Source organism: Pinus tabuliformis, chromosome 1_2 (genome assembly GCF_031772625.1).
Source record: "Pinus tabuliformis cultivar Carrire ecotype Pingquan chromosome 1_2, CPIR1, whole genome shotgun sequence".
In the NCBI taxonomy this organism is placed as follows: Eukaryota; Viridiplantae; Streptophyta; class Pinopsida; order Pinales; family Pinaceae; genus Pinus; species Pinus tabuliformis.
This window is the reverse complement of record NC_142298.1, coordinates 820,556,618-820,575,010: the sequence shown is the minus strand read 5'-3', so window position 1 is coordinate 820,575,010 and position 18,393 is coordinate 820,556,618.

The window sequence follows — 18,393 nt, the reverse complement described above, 5'->3', positions numbered from 1 at the left end:
AGAATTTGATTGGGTAAGCCCAATGGTGGTTCAGGAGAAGAAACAGAAAGGTGAAATAAGGATTGGCGTAGATCTACAAAAGCTTAATGATGCATGTGTTCATGACCCATTCCCGATGTCGTTCACATAGAAGTGTTAAACAATGTTGGAGGGAAGGAAGCCTATTCCTTTACTGACAAATTTTTTGGGTATCATCAGATTAAGATCGCACCTGAGGATAGAAGCAAAATGACATTCACAATGGAATAGGTTTGTTTTCAATACACTGTGATGTCATTTGGGCTTAAGAATGTGCCTGTGATATTTTCCTACATAGTCATAGAAGTGTTCAAAGAGTTAATTCATAAGTTCTTCGAAGTATACTTTGATGACTGGACAATGTCTGGATTAGTAAAGCGCTATGTAGCAAGTTTGCACATGATGTTGGATACGTGTCACAGATACTAGATTGCACTAAATCTAAAGAAATGCATCTTACGTGTTCCCTTTGGGATCTTGTTGGGTCACGTGGTGTGCAAGCAAGGATTGATGGTGGACCCTACTAATATTATGGTAATTGTGAATTTGGAAGCTCCTAATAATGTCAAGCAGTTGCGTGCGATGTTGGGACATACAGGATATTATAGAAAATTTATCGAAGCCTATGCTCAAATTATTGCGCCCATGGAGATACTGCTGAAGAAGGATGCAACATTTTGTTGGTGTTAGTGTCAGTCTTTCCAGCCTTCCTACAGTGATCAAATATGCTCTTACAAAGTGGTCTCAAAGTGTCAAGGTCAAATTTTGTCATTTCAGTAAGTCTTCAAGCAAAATTTGGTCACTAGGCATTAGGTCTAGGGTTTGCTTTCATGCTTTTCAAAGTTGTCCAAATGTCAGTCCATGTCATCATTCAGCTGAGCCTATCATCATTCAGAGGGTTTTCATTATCATGTCAGTGTCGAATGAGTCATTTTACACCTTATTCATGCTTTAGTTGCACCTAGGCAAGGTCATTTCCCTCTCCTAGGGTTTTGAAGGAAAATTTTCTTAGATGGTCAAATCACCGGCAAAACTTGTTTCCTGATGTTCATACACCTTCCCCTATCCTTAAAGTACCTTATCAAACACTTCTCATCCCTTAGATCCGCCAAATTCCTCATTTTTGCACAAACCCTAGTTTCTAGCTACAACCTGGCAATTTTCTAGGTTGGGCCTGTGTTTTGCCCTTTTGCACCCCTTCCCCTCACTCAACCTCTGAGATTCCACTTTCCCCTACTTCCTAACATCCCTCCCTACTTCCAAAAATTTCCCCAAGAATTTAGAAGCCCCCTATCCCCTTCATTTCGCTTCATTTCGACAACATTCCTTGTTTCACACATCATGACAAGTCGCACTCAAATGATGTTCCAGAGCAATGCAAGATGAATTTGGGAAAACTGAGAGAGGTATTTGTCCAAAACATGCCAAGGAAGAAACACCTTATTCACTTTTTACACAGGTGTCATGGTTTGAGAGAAATGTCAAGAATACCGTTGCCTCAGGAGAATCAAAGACACCTCTGAAGTGACCTTGGGAAAATCAAGTTTTCTCCTGGCGGGGTTTACCAAATGATTTTCTTGATGGGTAAACTGATACCTAGACACAAGGATCTTTCCCATGAGCTATCATGGGCTAAATTTGGGGTTGAGGAAGGCATTCAAAAGTTGATTGCAACAGCACTCTTCCTTGAGGCAGCCTCATTTGGCACTTTTTGACCAGTCTTGGGAGATTTGATTGTTGACAGGTCAAATGAACTCCAAATTGAAAAATTCCAGTTGAGTTGGAAATTAGACTCAAATAAATTTCCAACGCGCTATCCTGCACCTAATTCTGATACCAGGAAGGCCTCCAAACAGAGCTTCCAATGTGCGTGACCCGTTGAGAAAATGTGCGCGACCCGTTGAGGAAACTTTGCCAGATTTGACCAGTTCAGCTCAGAAAACGCAGTTTAGCTCCAGTTTGAATTTTTTAGGTTGATGGTGGTCCTCTTGGATGTAATTGTGACACTTGTTGGATACTTTTACTCTTGTTTAACTCTTCTAGAAGATTCTTTCATGTAAAAGGTAAAAATTGAATGTATGAATTGGTTTCCAAGTTTATAGAGGCAAGTTGTTTTGACTGCCTATTTTGTAGTGCTTAGTTTAGAAGTGGTTCAAACAGCTCCTAGGATAGTGAGCTCGACCCATGGAGGCAGGGGAAGAGGTTAGATCATCTATATTATGTACTTTCTTGCTCATTTTCATGGTTGGACTCTTGAGGGAGAAGCTATCATTGTATATTTTCACTTGTATCTCTGCAATTTTTGGCTAAGGAAGACCAGGGTTTTGCAGTCATCTTTGGGATTCTTGTGGACTCATTGTGTTGATGGTGTGTTTCTTCATGTTATTGTAAGCTTTGTTATGTGATTCATTTCTTTTCTAGACTGCTGCATATTAAACAAATGAAGTGATAAAGTTAGAATTCATGCTTGCCATGCTCTACTTTTAAATTTGTTTAATTTCTATGTTTTCTGCTGTCTAAAGAGAATTCAAATCCATTGTTTGCTCTCTTTAGCCTTCTTATCTTTCCTCCTAATCATCCAATTCAGTTAAAGACATCAATACAGGTTCCTACCTTGCCCCAAAGACTCCCCTGCAGAAACTGTGTCAAATCCCCGCACCCTAAATTGCAGCTCCTCAATTTGCCACCAAAAACCCCAAAAAATCCCGAAATCAACCTTTATAATCAGTTTACTAGCCTAATATCAGTGTTACCTTGTTGGTCATCTCATCCCATTGAAGATCTACCGAGATTGACCGGAGAGAGCCTTCTCCTGCCCTGTAGGGCTAGCTACGAGGCTGAATGGTTTGATGTAGCCTTGAGGTTTACCTTTCTCAGCCTGAGGTGAAATTTCAAGAGCTAACATACTGGCGACCATACTGGGGAGAACAAACTTGTTTGTGGGTTGATGTGTTTGTTTCATAAGTCTTAGATGGAGCCTGAAGTTACGCCAGGTAGCCTTCGAAAACGCTCTTGTTTTACATCAGCGTTAGTAGATAAACGCTGCTTCAGTCAATCTCCGTGAGCTTGTGAATACGAACACTTCATTTTCATTTCACCCCAGCACATATATCAAGTTCAAATCTGATTGTTGATGTTGGACAACGATCAGACACTTGAAAGGCTGAAATTCATTCACTTGGCGACTCTAAATCAGTTTCGAGATCAGATCCAAAGACTCCACTGGAGGATGATCCCGACCAGCAGAAACATGAAAGGACAACATGCACAGATCAGGTATTCAAGTTGGAATTGCATCCAAGACTTTTTGTTCTTTGTTCTAAATTATTTCTTCTCTTTTCCCAAGAATGTTAAGAAGGCTTTGCAAAGTATATTGTATTTGAGAAGAGATCCCAGGCCTGCAGTTGATTCTTTCCCTTTGAAGATTGTGAATACCAATGATTTGCATGCCTTTGAGCTTGATCAAGATCCTTTTTCCAAATTTTGTGATGGCCATCTTCAAGTTGATGAACCTCAAGTGACCAAAACTAATTCTATACTTGTTGTACATACCCCTATACCTTGTAAAATTCCAGATCGGTATAAACCTCTTGTTTTACCTTCTGTTCTTCATGCTTTCCCCAAAAACTATGATCTATACTTGCCGATGTTTGATGGTGAATGTAAGAATGTCAACGCTGAGCAACATGTGTAGAATTTTGAGAATTTTCTAGATCTTTTTGAAGTTGATGAAGAAGATGTTAGTATAAGGCTTTTTGCTCTTTCTTTGCAAGCCAAAGTGAAGAGTTGGTTCAAAGCCCTGCCTGATGCGAGCATCTCAGATTTCCAGCAGTTCGTCAAAGTTTTTCTCGATAGGTGGATGATTGGGCAGAACCTTCTCTTGATTGTAGAAGAGTATAACCATCTGAAAAGATTTCCAGGGGAGACAGTACAATAGTTTTCATCTAGATTTAACCAAGTTTATTATTCAATGCCAGTTGATATAAGGCCTACTACTAGATCTGCTCTCTTGCACTACCCGGGCGCCTTTGATCCGGAGATGGAGTTCCAGCTAAGAGAAAGGGATATTGCAACACTTCACGAGATGCAAAACAATGCAGTAAGTGTAGAAGCTCATATGCTGATCCGAAGGGCAAGGTTGAAAGAAGAAGAGATGAAAAACATAGATCCGGAAAAATCAACATCTTTAGAGGTGAAGCTTGACATTTTGGTAAGTGCTGTGGAAAAGATGATGGACAAGATCAACACAAGAAATGCTTATGATGTTCAAGATCATGGCGTGCTGATTGAAGAAGAACAAGTTGTTGATTCAAAATATTTTGTTTCTGATCCCAGTTGTCATAGTGATTGTTTTATAGATCATTGTGAAGAAGAGAGATCTGTTGATATGACATGTATGCTTGATGATGTCTTTTATACTGATGATTTGCCTCGGTTTGATCAGTATAATGATGATTATGTTCTCCAAACAGAAGCTAATCTTACAGACAAATCAACAGCTAGTTTGTGGGAGGAAGAAGTTCATTTTCAGCAGCTTGAATACAATGTTCAGCCATCACATATCAGCTATGACAGTGACGAGGAAAGTGCAGCAAAGTTTGAAGTAAGTGAAGGATCTTTGCCTCTTTGTTTTGATTCGTTTCAGTTCATCAGAGAAAACTTCCATGAAATTAGGAATCAGCTGTCAACAAGTCTTGATCTAGACCATCTTGAAGGCAATAAAAACCTTGTTCCAGACTTCTCATATTCAGATTTACAGCACCCAAATGCCATTGGTTTTCAAGTTGCAGATGAAGGCATGGAAGTTGACATATTTGATCAAATGATACAAGAAGGTGACTCCGTACCATTATGTTTTGAATCATTTCAGTTTTTGAAGGATAGATTGCATAGTAAATCTTCAAATGAACAACCTATAACAAATCAGCAATCTCTCAGTGTTAATGTTGAGGACGAGACAAATAACAAAATTCTTGAGCAGCCTGTAGCATCAGATTTGCAGCCACCAAATGAACTTGAAGGGCAGATTACAGATGAAGGTATGGCAGCCGAAATAGATGATTTGATGATGCCGGAAGATTCTATACCCTTTTGTTTCGAAGCATTTCAGTTTATAAGGCAGAATCTTCATAAAATTTCTCAGGAAAAAGATGAACAGCTAGAAGGATGTCATGCATTTTCAATGGATACATTGCAGCAGTCTTTTCAGGTTTTTCATGATCCAATAGCTGATGTTTTGGATGAGGTTTGCAGTCAAAGTCTTTCTCCATTGACCACATGTGAGCTTGAAACATGTGCTGATATGAATTTGATCCGGCAGCCGGTTTCTTTGTCATTTTCAGCAGAGGTCTCGTCACAAGGTTCAGATCAAAGTTTGCATTCAAGGTATGAGGAAATGAGAAGTAATCCATTGCATGAGCTAAGTTCCAGTGTGCTTGAATTTCAAGATCCTTATGCAATGTTTTTGGAGGTGGAGAGAGAATTCATATCATTCAACAGATCTGTTTCCAAGTTGTCATGGGAGTTGCCTTTCAATAGTTCTCTCTTGTTGTTCATAAGCGAGAACTTGTGGAGAATTCAACCAGCAGACGGGATACTTACTTGGTTGCACTGGTTGTTTCATTTCACTTGATCCGGTGATGAATGAAACTGTTAGGGTAGGTTGTGTTGAATAAGCTCCACTTTGAGCATCATTTTCAGTTTGTCAGTTGTGTTTAACTATCGAGTCAGTTTTTAGTTGAGTCATGAGTCCTTTATGAGTCAATTTTTAGTCTTGTTGTTAAGTTAGTTTGTGTCAGTTTTTAGTCATGCATTTCAGCTTGAGTTTTTGACTCCATTGCCCAATAATTATAAGGCACTGGTCTGCTCTCTCAGAGGTCTAAGGTTCTTGGCACCTCCAAGGAGCTACCATCCCCATTGGAGCCAATGTTACTGTCAGTCTTTCGAGCCTTCCTACAATGATCAAATATGCTCTTACAAAGTGGTCTCAGAGTGTCAAGGTCAAATTTTGTCATTTCAGTAAGTCTTCAAGCAAAATTTGGTCACTAGGCATTAGGTCTAGGGTTTGCTTTCACACTTTTCAAAGTTGTCCAAATGTCAGTCCATGTCATCATTCAGCTGAGCCTATCATCATTCAGAGGGTTTTCATTATCATGTCAGTGTCGAATGAGTCATTTTACACCTTATTCATGCTTCAGTTGCACCTAGGCAAGGTCATTTCCCTCTCCTAGGGTTTTGAAGGCAATTTCTCTTGGATGGTCAAATCACCGGCAAAAATTGTTTCCTGATGTTCATACACATTCCCCTATCCTTAAAGTACCTTATCAAACACTTCTCATCCCTTAGATCCGCCAAATTCCTCATTTTTGCACAAACCCTAGTTTCTAGCTACAACCTGGCAATTTTCTAGGTTGGGCCTGTGTTTTGCCCTTTTTCACCCCTTCCCCTCACTCAACCTCTGAGATTCCACTTTCCCCTACTTCCTAACATCCCTCCCTACTTCCAAAAATTTCCCCAAGAATTTAGAAGCCCCCTATCCCCTTCATTTCGCTTCATTTCGACAAAATTCCTTGTTTCACGCATCATGACAAGTCGCACTCAAATGATGTTCCAGAGCAATGAAAGATGAATTTGGGAAAACTGAGAGAGTTTTTTGTCCAAAACATGCCAAGGAAGAAAACCATTCTTCACTTTTTACACAGGTGTCATGGTTTGAGATAAATGTCAAGAATACCATTGCCTCAGGAGAATCAAAGACACCTCTGAAGTGACCTTGGGAAAATCAAGTTTTCTCCTAGCTGGGTTTACCAAATGATTTTCTTGATGGGTAACATGATAACTAGACACAAAGAAATTTCCAATGAGATTTCATGGGCTAAATTTGGGGTTGAGGAAGGCATTCAAAAGTTGACTGTAACAACACTCTTCCTTGAGGCAGCCTCATTTGGCACTTTTTGACCAGTCTTGGGAGATTTGATTTTTGACAGGTCAAATGAACTCCAAATTTAAAGATTCCAGTTGGGTTGGAAATTCAACTCAATTACCTTTCCAACCAGCTATCCTGTACCTAATTCGGATACCGGGAAGGCCTCCAAACAGAGCTGCCAATGTGTGCGACCCGTTGAGGAAACTTTGCCAGATTTGACCAGTTCAGCTCACAAAACGCAGTTTAGCTCCAGTTTGACTTTTTGAGGTTGGTGGTGGTCCTCTTGGACGTAATTGTGACACTTTTTGGATACTTTTACTCTTGTTTAACTCTTCTAGAAGATTCTTTCATGTAAAAGGTAAAAATTGAATGTATGAACTAGTTTCCAAGTCTATAGAGGCAAGTTGTTTTGACTGCCTATTTTGTAGTGCTTAGTTTAGAAGTGGTTCAAACAGCTCCTAGGATAGTGAGCTCGACCCATGGAGGCAGGGAAAGAGGTTAGATCATCTATATTATGTACTTTCTTGCTCATTTTCATGGTTGGACTCTTGAGAGAGAAGCTATCATTGTATATTTTCACTTGTATCTCTGCAATTTTTGGCTAAGGAAGACCAGGGTTTTGCAGTCATCTTTGGGATTCTTGTGGAATCATTGTGTTGATGGTTTGTTTCTTCATGTTATTGTAAGATTTTTTATGTGATTCATTTCTTTTCTATACTGCTGCATATTAAACAAATGAAGTGATAAAGTTAGAATTCATGCTTGCCATGCTCTACTTTTAAATTTGTTTAATTTCTATGTTTTCTGCTGTCTAAAGAGAATTCAAATCCATTGTTTTCTCTCTTTAGCCTTCTTATCTTTTCTCCTAATCTTCCACTTCAGTTAAAGACATCAATACAGGTTCCTACCTTGCCCCAAAGACCCCCTGCAGAAACTGTGTCAAATCCCCGCACCCTAAATTGCAGCTCCTCAATTTGCCACCAAAAACCCCAAAAAATCCCCAAATCAACCTTTATAATCAGTTTAATAGCCTAATATCACTGTTACCTTGTTGGTCATCTCATCCCATTGAAGATCTACCGAGATTGACCGGAGAGAGCCTTCTCCTACCCCGTAGGGCTAGCTACGAGGCTGAATGGTTTGATGTAGCCTTGAGGTTTACCTTTCTCAGCCGGAGGTGAAATTTCAAGAGCTAACAGTTGGGACGAAGAATGTCAGTGCAACTTAGATGTATTGAAATAAGAGATGGTCACTGCGCCGATCTTGGTATTCCCTGATTAGAAAAAGGAGTTTCACGCACATGTGGATGCCTCTTGCATTGCATTGCATTGGGTACAATGTTAACGCAGGCCGGTGAAGGAGAAATGGAACATCTTATAGCCTTTGTGAGTAGGAAATTATCCAAGGCCGAGAAGAATTATTCAATGACTGAGTGCGAAGGATTGGCCATGGTGTACGCGCTGCAGAAATTCAGGCATTATCTTTTAGGAGGTCATTTCAAGATGTACAAAGATCATTATGCCTTGAAATACCTGGTCAATAAGCTTGTGTTGGGTGGAAAGATCTGCAGATGGTTACTATTATTTCAAGAGTATGACTTTCAAGTCATTGTGAAGCTAGGGAGGTTAAATGCAAGACCTGACCATCTGTCGCAGATCGAAACAAGAGATGAGCCTAATAACTTGGAGGAAGGGTTGCCAGATGCACAACTCTTTGCGGTGCACGTAGTGGATGATCACTTTGTCGATATTATTCACTTTTTGGCTACATGGATGGCACCAGAAGGATATACAAGTCATCAAAAGAAGGAATTAGTAGTGCACGTGACAGATTTTTTAGTTATTGTGGGGCATTTGTATAAGATGGGTACAGATGAAATATTGCGAAGATATGTGGATGATTTTAGGCAGGATAGCATTCTCGTTGAAGCTCATTTAGGATATGCGGGAGGTCATTATGCAGGCAAGGCAAATGCACAGAAGATTTTGCGTGCAGGTCTATTGTGACCAACCTTGCACAAGGATTCCAAGGCATATTGTAAGGTATGTGATGCATGTCAAAGAACTGGCATACCATCACAAAGGGATGAACTGCCATTACATCAGCAAGTATATTTGCAACCATTTGATAAATGGGTGATTTATTTCATTGGGACAATTTAGCCCTCGGGAAAAAAATAGGTGCGCACTATATTATCACCATGACGGAATATCTCACCAGATGGGCAGAAGCACAACCGGTTGTTGGCCCTCATTTTTGGTCCAATTTTGCTTAAGAAAACATACTTAGTTTCTATATTTTTCCATCCCTTTACCATCACATCCACCTCATTTTGATGTATTTTATGCATATTCAGGTTTGCAATTTTTAGAAGTTTTTATGAAAATTGAATTTCAAGTAAAATTTTTGGACAGAAACAAAAATTCTTGTAATAGCTATATGGATGTCATATTTCCAGGACACCTGGCCATGATCTGGATACATTTATGGAAATCTTGGGAACTAGGACTGAACTAACTCCAATTGGTTCGATCAAACCAAGCGAAATCAGGCCCAGTCAAAGCTAGTCAAATAGGACCAGTCATTCATAAGATCCCTAAGAAATAGGGTAGTTTTATGATTTCATGGTATTTTCCATATTTTTAGTGATAAGTTGGATGAATTCGACTTGGATAGGTGGATATTGATAGACATAGTTGTTAGATATACTTTAGATCAGTTTGTTTCATGATCTTCTATTTAAGCCAAAACTTTGAAGGCTTATGCATGTAGAATTTGTATAATTTTATGTTGAGACATTTGAATATTTGAAGTTAATTTGAAGAACCTGTTCTACCTACATTTTGTTTTTCAATGGTGTGGATGATTGACTAAAGTTGCAGTAGTTGATAAACTCTTCAAGTGTTCAAAGCAAAGGTGGAGGGCCCCCACTCCAAGCTAAGTACACTTCATTGTTAAACTAGCTTTATTTTCATAAACTAGTTGCTTCAGATTTGTTTACTTGTTTTGCTTTAGATTTGCTTACTTGATTTGGTGTATGATGATTTATATTTGCTGATGAATCTTAGTTTATTTATCATATTCATGTGAAGGGAAAATCTATTGTTTAAGTGGAACTCTCCTTCTATTGGATTAATGAATAAAAACTAGAGTTCATCTTTCTTATTTTCAAGTAGTTTTATGCAATTCCAGTTTTCTAACAATAACATTATGATGAATGAATTTGTGATGAGGAATATAAAGGAACGCCTAAGTTAGGAGCCACTTCATCTTACATATATTGCATCAGTGAATTAGAAATTATTTAATTAGATCAATATTTATAAAATGTATTTCCTTAGTTATTCATATTTTATCTTCTAATCTTGATTACATCTAATATCCATACATTTTGGACATGCCTCCAAGTTTTACAAACCTCAATTGATAAAGAAATATTTGTGTTAATTTATGTTAATAAATTAGCCCAATATTTTGGTGCCATTGTCGAGGAGGTATTCATCAACATAGTCAATTAGAGGATAAAAGCAAAATCTAAGAAAAAAACACAACAAAACAAAAATAATAAAAATTTAGTTATGTTATGTTTCTCTTAGTTATGTTTCTTTATGTCTAAGAGTAGAGATCAGAAAGGTATATTAAACAATACCCCCCATCCATAGAAGTAGTAACATCAAGACTAACTACACTGGTTGTTGGTAAACCAACAATAGAGTAATTAGAAGAAAAACAAAGAACATGACAATGATTAACTTTAATTGAAAGACAAACCTTGTTAGCCTAGGAGGGAAAAAGAAAACAAACTCCAAAAGAAACACCCAATTCAGAAAAACAAAAAGAAATAAGGAAAAATGTTAAACCAATAGATCAACCCATTTTTGAACCCTTGGATCAATCTATTTTTGAAAATAAGCAACAACTTGAATCTCAATTTGTGATCGAAATAGTTGAAGCTATGACAGAAGAAGGGCAAGGATCTATTATTCTCACCCCAAAATAGAGACTTGAATATGAAAAACAACAAAGAGAATGGAGAAGGCAAAGAGAGGAAGAAGCAAGAAGAGAAGTTGATAGAAAGAGAGAAGAAGAAAGAAAAACAAAGTATGACAACAAAATACTAAATGATAATTAACAAGATGATCAGGAAGCTACTTTTAGCTTTCCAATATTAGACACAAGTGCAATATTAGGAGAAGAAGTGAAAATGAAAAACATTTTACCTTTTGTATTGCCTAACTTTATGGAATGTAAACTGAAGATCCTAACTCATTTATGTTTGAATTCAATATCTTGTGTAGAACTTATGGATACATAGATGACACACACAAGCTTTGCCTCTTTCCTACAGTTTTGAAAGCATCAACATTAAAATGGTTCATGGGTTTAGGAGAACATACAATCACTTCTTGGGATGACATGAAGAAAAATTTTCATAAAAAGTATTAAGCCTATTTCAGGCCTAGGGACTCAAAAGAGGATGTTTTTAGAATGACACAACAAGAAGACGGAAGTTTAGAAGAGTATTTGGAAAGATTTTCTTACAATCTTCAAAAATCTAAACAACACTCTCTGAACTCAAATACCATCCACACAATCTTTCTAAAAGGTATAAGAGATGAATATCTTGACATTTTGAATGTAATGGGCAAGGGTGATATTTCAAACTTTCCATTTCATGAAATTACATATTTATGTCAAAAACATTCAAGAGGGAGATCAAAAACTAGAAGGAGAGATATTAGTTCAAAAGTAGAAAAGTCAGTAGCTGGAGGGATAACAAGAGCAGAGATAGGAATCATGCTGGAAAAATTCAAAACTAATCTTCTAATTGCATAAGGGAAACAAGTAGATGTTCTGAAAGCAAACAAAAAGAAAGAAGAACAAGAACAAATCTTCGCAATCTTTTGTCCCAAATGTAAAAATAGGCATGAAATAAGAGAATGTCCTTTAGATAGTGTTTAGGTATGTGGCCTTTGCACAAAAAACCATTCAATAGAAAATTTTCTAAAGTTGAAAGAATTGCAAATGAATCTAATAGAAGAAGTACAAGGAGCAGAAGGTTTTTACTATGTGGCACCAAGAAGGCCTTGGTAGCCAAGGATTCCTCAACAATTCCCTCAACAAAACTATTAGTAGCCTCCTCAAAACTCTTGGAATACCCCAATGCCATGGCAAGCTTGGCCTCCACAACAATATAAAAACCAGCCTACATAAGTTTGGAGAGGATATAGTTATGGAAATTAGACACCTCAACAAATGTATCCTCAACAATACCAACAACAATACCAGCAACAATATCAACAACCATTTCCATACCAAGAGTTTCAACAATATCGCAGTCCATGCCATTTCCACAACGGAATCCCGCACCATTACTAACACAACCACAACATCTACAGTTGCCTTCAAAACAGCCTAGACCAACTCAATTACCAGCTCAGCGGTAGCAAATACAAGTAACAAAATGGATAAACCTGCATACAATGTGGAAGAAGCAACATGTTTTCCAACATACTCCATTCTTCCCATAAATGATGTCCATTTAAGGTTTGGGAAAGTATTGCATAAAAATTCTCCTCCAATCATATAAGAACTAGCTGAACAAGGAGAACAACCTGAAACATCACATCCAAAAAATCAAAGTTAGAAAGGAAAAAATATAATAACTCAAACACCACCCTATCCAAAGAGGTTAGTAGAGCAGAAAATTCAAATGTCCCTTCCTGAATTTGATATTTTGGATGAATTGAAAAATGCTTATGCCAAAATTCCTTTATTGCAGGAAATCAAATAAATTCCAATTTATGCTAAAACAATAAAGGAATTATACATCAAGAAAACTCGTAAAAATAAAAAGGATCCTATTACAATCCAAGTCATTGGAAAACTAGCTAACCTCATGTCTACAAAGACAACAGTCGAAAATTATATTGACCCTGGTATCCCTATGGTTACTATTTCAATAAATAATTTTTCAGTTCCAAACACATTAATAGATTTGGGAGCAGATATAAATATAATGACTATAGATATAATGAAACATTTAGATTTAAACAACATTAGATCTACTACTACCATTTTAGAGTTAGCAGACATATCTAAAGTTATACTAGAAGGAATATTAGAAGATATCATAGTGTCTCTGGATTCATGGGAGTATCCTGTAGACTTCCTCATTTTGCAGCCGAAAATAAACATAGAAGGACACCCTCTAATCTTAGGTAGATTGTGGTTAGCCATTGTTGATGCCTTTATAGGATGGAGATCGAGAAGTATGATTATTGCACATGGGATGAGAGAAAGCACATCGCACTTTATTCTCCAGCACAAGCACCTTCTTTAGTATCATTGCTTGAAGGACAAGAACAACAACAAACTAAATCAGTTCTAAGTATTAACCAAGTCTTTGACCTTAGAGAAGAAGAGGAGAATGAAGATCTATTGGATCTTTTCATCTCAGAACCGAATATTTTAGAGTAGCTTAGAGTAACTCAGTATGAAGCTGCAAGTAATCTTTTGAACCACTGTTTTCAAGAAACCTGCACAATTCAATCACTGCAAGATTCATTCACAGATATTTTTCCTGTAAATACAATTACCAATTCAAAAACTAAAACAATAGAGATTTATCCTAGAAAACATTTGAATATTGGTAATAACTTACAATCGTTGCAAGAACAAGAGGTAATAGCATTGTTACAAAAATACTCAAAAGCTTTTGCCTGGGATTACACAGACATGTAGGGAATTCACCCCAACACATGTATCCACCACATCTATACTGATGACCATATTAAACCAATGAGGCAGCCTCAAAGGCGGATGAACCCCATGATGAAGGAAATAGTGAAAGAAGAACTATAGAAACTATTACAAGTTGGATTCATCTATTCTATTTATGATAGTCAATGGGTTTCTCCCTTAGTGGTAGTACCAAAGAAAAATGGGAAGTGGAGAATATGTGTAGATTATCGGGAATTAAACAAAGCAACATTAAAATATCATTTCCTGCTACTATTTATTGACCAAGTCCTAGATTCATTAGTTGGGAAGAATTTTTTTTCTTTTCTAGATGGGTTTAGTGGGTATAATTAGATTAGAATAGAAATATAAGACTAGGACAAAACAAAATTTGCCTACCCATGGGGAACATATGCATACAATGTTTTGCCTTTTGGGCTATGTAATGTGCCTGCTACTTTCCAAAGAGCAGTCCTTGCAATATTTGCTAATTTGATCCATGAATGTGTAAATGTCTATATGGACGATTTCACTGTATATGGAAACACATATGCGATTGTTTGAAAAAGCTTGAGAAATTTCTAAAACAATGCACAGAGACAAATTTGTCCCTAAGGAATGAAAAATTCTACATGATGTTAACAAAGGGGATAGTGTTGGGACACCATATGTCCTCATCAGGAATTAAGGTGGACCCAGCAAAAATACAAGTCATTGTGAATTTAATGCCACATAAAACTCAAAAGGAGGTAAGAAGTTTCTTTGGTTATGCAGGCTACTATAGGAGATTTATTGAAAATTTTGGTAAAATAGCACTGCCTCTATTCAAGTTACTTGCAAAAGATGTTGAATTCCAATGGAAAATTCATTGTCAAAATGAATTTCAATTATTGAAAGAAAAACTATTAATTTCCCCCATTCTTCAAGGACCAAATTGGTCTTTGCCATTTCATATCTCCACTGATGCATCTAATACAGCTATATGTGCATCACTTGGATAGAAAAAAAACTTTTTTAATTACGCTATATACTTCATAAGTAAAAACTTAACACCAACAGAATTGAACTACAAGGTCACAGAAAAAGAGATGTTAGTTGTAGTACATGCAGTAAACAAATTCAGGCATTACATAATAGGCTACCAAGTGTTCATTCATAGAGACCATTCAACAATCAAATATTTTAATGAACAAAGCAACCACAAACGGTAGAATTACAAGATGGCTATTGTTAACGCGGGAATTTAATATTACAATTCAAGATCAACCAGGGAACAATAATCAAGTAGCTAATTTCCTTTCAATGCTTCATACACCTGATGATCCAAATCCTATTTCAGATCATTTCCCAGATGAACATATGTTTGCAATAACTGCCAAAACACCATGGTTTGTAGATATAGAAAACTATTTATCTTCTGGAAAATTACCATCCCAATTCACAAAGAAACAAAAACGAAAGATAATTAGAGAAATTTATAGATATAGCTGGGTCAATGGTGATCTCTTTTATACTAGCTTTGATCTGATAATAAGAAAATGTGTTAGAGAAGATGAAATATTAGAAATTTTGAAAGCATGTCATGACGAGCCATGTGGTGGTCATTTTGTAGACAAGCGGACAACCTACAAGGTGCTGCAACTCAGCTACTATTGGCCAACAATATTTAAATATTCCAAAGCCTATGTCAAGAGGTGTGACATTTGCCAAAGAATAGGAAGGCCAATAATATCATATGAAATGCCACTTAAGCCGCAAGTGCTCATAGAACCATTTGAGTAATGGGCTCTAGATTTTGTGGGACCAATAAATCTACCATCAAACGGAAAGAAGTACATCTTGGTATGTACTGATTATGTTACTAAGTGGGTTGAGGCAAAGGCAGTAGCAAGAGCAATAGAAAACAAAGTGGTCATATTCCTCTTTGAGGAAATCTTTGTCAGATTTGGAGTACAAGACAGATTGTAATTGACCAAGGCACACAATTCACTTCCAAGCTTGTTATTGATCTTATAAAGAAGTACAAGATCAAACATACAAAATCAACACCGTACTAACGTCGCCAACAAAATGGAGTCGACTAACAAATTCCTGGAAAATATCATGACAAAGATAGTACAAATGAATAGGAAGGACTAGTAAGAAAAGTTAAGATATGCATTATGGGCATACAAAATAACATGGAAAAACAAAACTGGGTTCAGTCCATACCAGTTAGTGTATGGAAAAGAAGTCCAGTTACCCATAGAATTTCAGATACACACATTCAAGTTAGCAACAAAGATAGGACTAGAATTGTATGAAGAAAAACAACACCGAGTAATGGAATTAAATCAATTGGATGAACAGAGATAGCAAGCAGTAGAACACACAACTCTTGTGCAGCAACAACGAATGAAATGGCATGAGCGATTCATCAAGAACAAAACATTCAACAAAGGAGATTGGGCATGATTGTTTGACTCCAAATTCAAAGGTTTCAAGGCAAAGTTCACAACTCATTGGCTCGGGCCATATGAGATAGAAGAGATCTTTGATAATGGAGTTGTTAAGATAAAAACAATTAATCAAGATGCTACATCATTTGTAGTTAATGGACATAAGCTTAAAGTTTACAATAAGCCTATCAATAAAAAAGATTTTATGAAACAAATGTCAAAAGATACTGAATGGAAGTAATGGAACAACATAGCAATATGCCTCCCATTATTCCAGAAGAATAATAATATATATATATATATATATATATATATATATATATATATATATATATATATATATATATATATATATATATATATATAAGTTTGCTTGTGAAAACCAGGTAACTGGCACAAAGCAAACATGAATTCATGAAGGAAAACCAACAAGTTTGGCCTGCATGAATTCACAAAATTTATTTAACTTTGACGACAGTTTGATTTTGTAGAAAGCACCCTACAAAACAATACAAGACTTGAGGAAAAGTCTTCAGATAAGAAACTCAATTTGAGAAACTGAAAGTTTGAGTAACTGAATTGAAGAAGGAACTTGAATTGTATTGCAAAAGGGACCTGAAACATTATTGGAAACATTGTGCAGAAGGGACCTAAAATGTTAGAAGAAACATGTATTATATGACAAATACTGCATAAAAAATACATGATAGAAGGGACCTGACTCATCGAGTACCGATTGCAAAAGGGGCTTGAACGACATCAACAATTAATGATCCTAAATTAATGAAGAAAGCAAGAACATGAAGCCGAAATAAAGTCTACATTTCAATCTATCTTAGACGATCCCTTAAAGACAATTTCACCTATTACTTGACTAGAAGACATCATCAAATACTATCAAGGATTAATGTATAGTGAGTAAAATGTTTTTCTCTTGAAATTTTTTTTTTTATAGATTGTTAAGATTAATTTAGTACCTGACATGCACATTTTACCTACATTTTACTACATTCATTATTCTACTCATCCTATTCATATATATTCACCTCCATACTCATTATTCTACCACATATTCATAAACATACTCCAAATACCACATATTCATTTCATATTCCATATATACATCATATTAACCCTAAGTATTTTTCTTTTGAAAAGAAAATGGATTAAAATATACGGTCCAATAATCAAACCCTAGACCTACAAAACCATACACAAGCTAGTATCATAAATTTAATTTTAACTATGATATAAACATGGTCATTTTAAAATTAAATTACATATATTGAAATATGTGCATTATGAAATAATACAAGTAAAGGAAATCGAAATAATTCATTTCGACAAGTTATAATCAAAGCACATAAAATGATGCTATAAAAGGGTAAGGTTATCATAACACAAATAATGTAATGCCATGCGATGAAAACAAACATTATGAAAATGTTTCAGAGGCATAAGACGTGGGAAATGGATATGAAGTGGAGGTATGATGACATTTAATGGGCATAAGGCCATGCAATGGAACTATAATGAAATTCAAGGGCACGGTGATCAAATCACAATGCACTGTGAATAGGTATGAAATGGAATAACAATACGAGCCGGTGGAAATGAAACATATGGTAGACTAACTATACAGTGATATGAGTAAAACAACAGTCAAAGGTTAAGGTAATAAACGCCGAGATGTGGAGGTAAGCATGGTGGGTAGGTACGCAGGACAACCATGAAGAAATGCAGTACAACCATGAAGGGAAGCAGTCAGAGATCGTAGCATGTGGGAACGGTCAACCAAAATTTGAAAACACAGCAATGAACGTTTCAATAAAAACAACACCATGGGTTTTTGCATTCAACCAGAACTCATACACTACACCTCCACCATTTTTACACACAGACTTTTGTAAAAATCATTTTCTCTCCACCATCACAACCATTTGCAAGCTCAGGGAGAATGGTGAGTGTTGTGTAAGCTATTTAGCACACATTCGAGAGTCGGAGGTGAATGGTTTGACAGAGAAAAGGAAATCAAACTGAGAGAGAGGAGGCAAGAAATATAGCAGAGAAGAATCGGAGAGATAAGAAGAAAAAGCAGAGTAGACTGAGGGATAAGCCGAGAAAACTAGTAGTCGTGTAAGAGCAAGTGGAGTTAACTAAGGAAGATCTCGTGAGCAAGAAGGTAAGACCAAAACTCGATTTCTCTCAATAAATTCAGCGAATGTTTTGATGAGGAAATCTCGAGAGTCTTTTTAATGAGACACAAAGTTT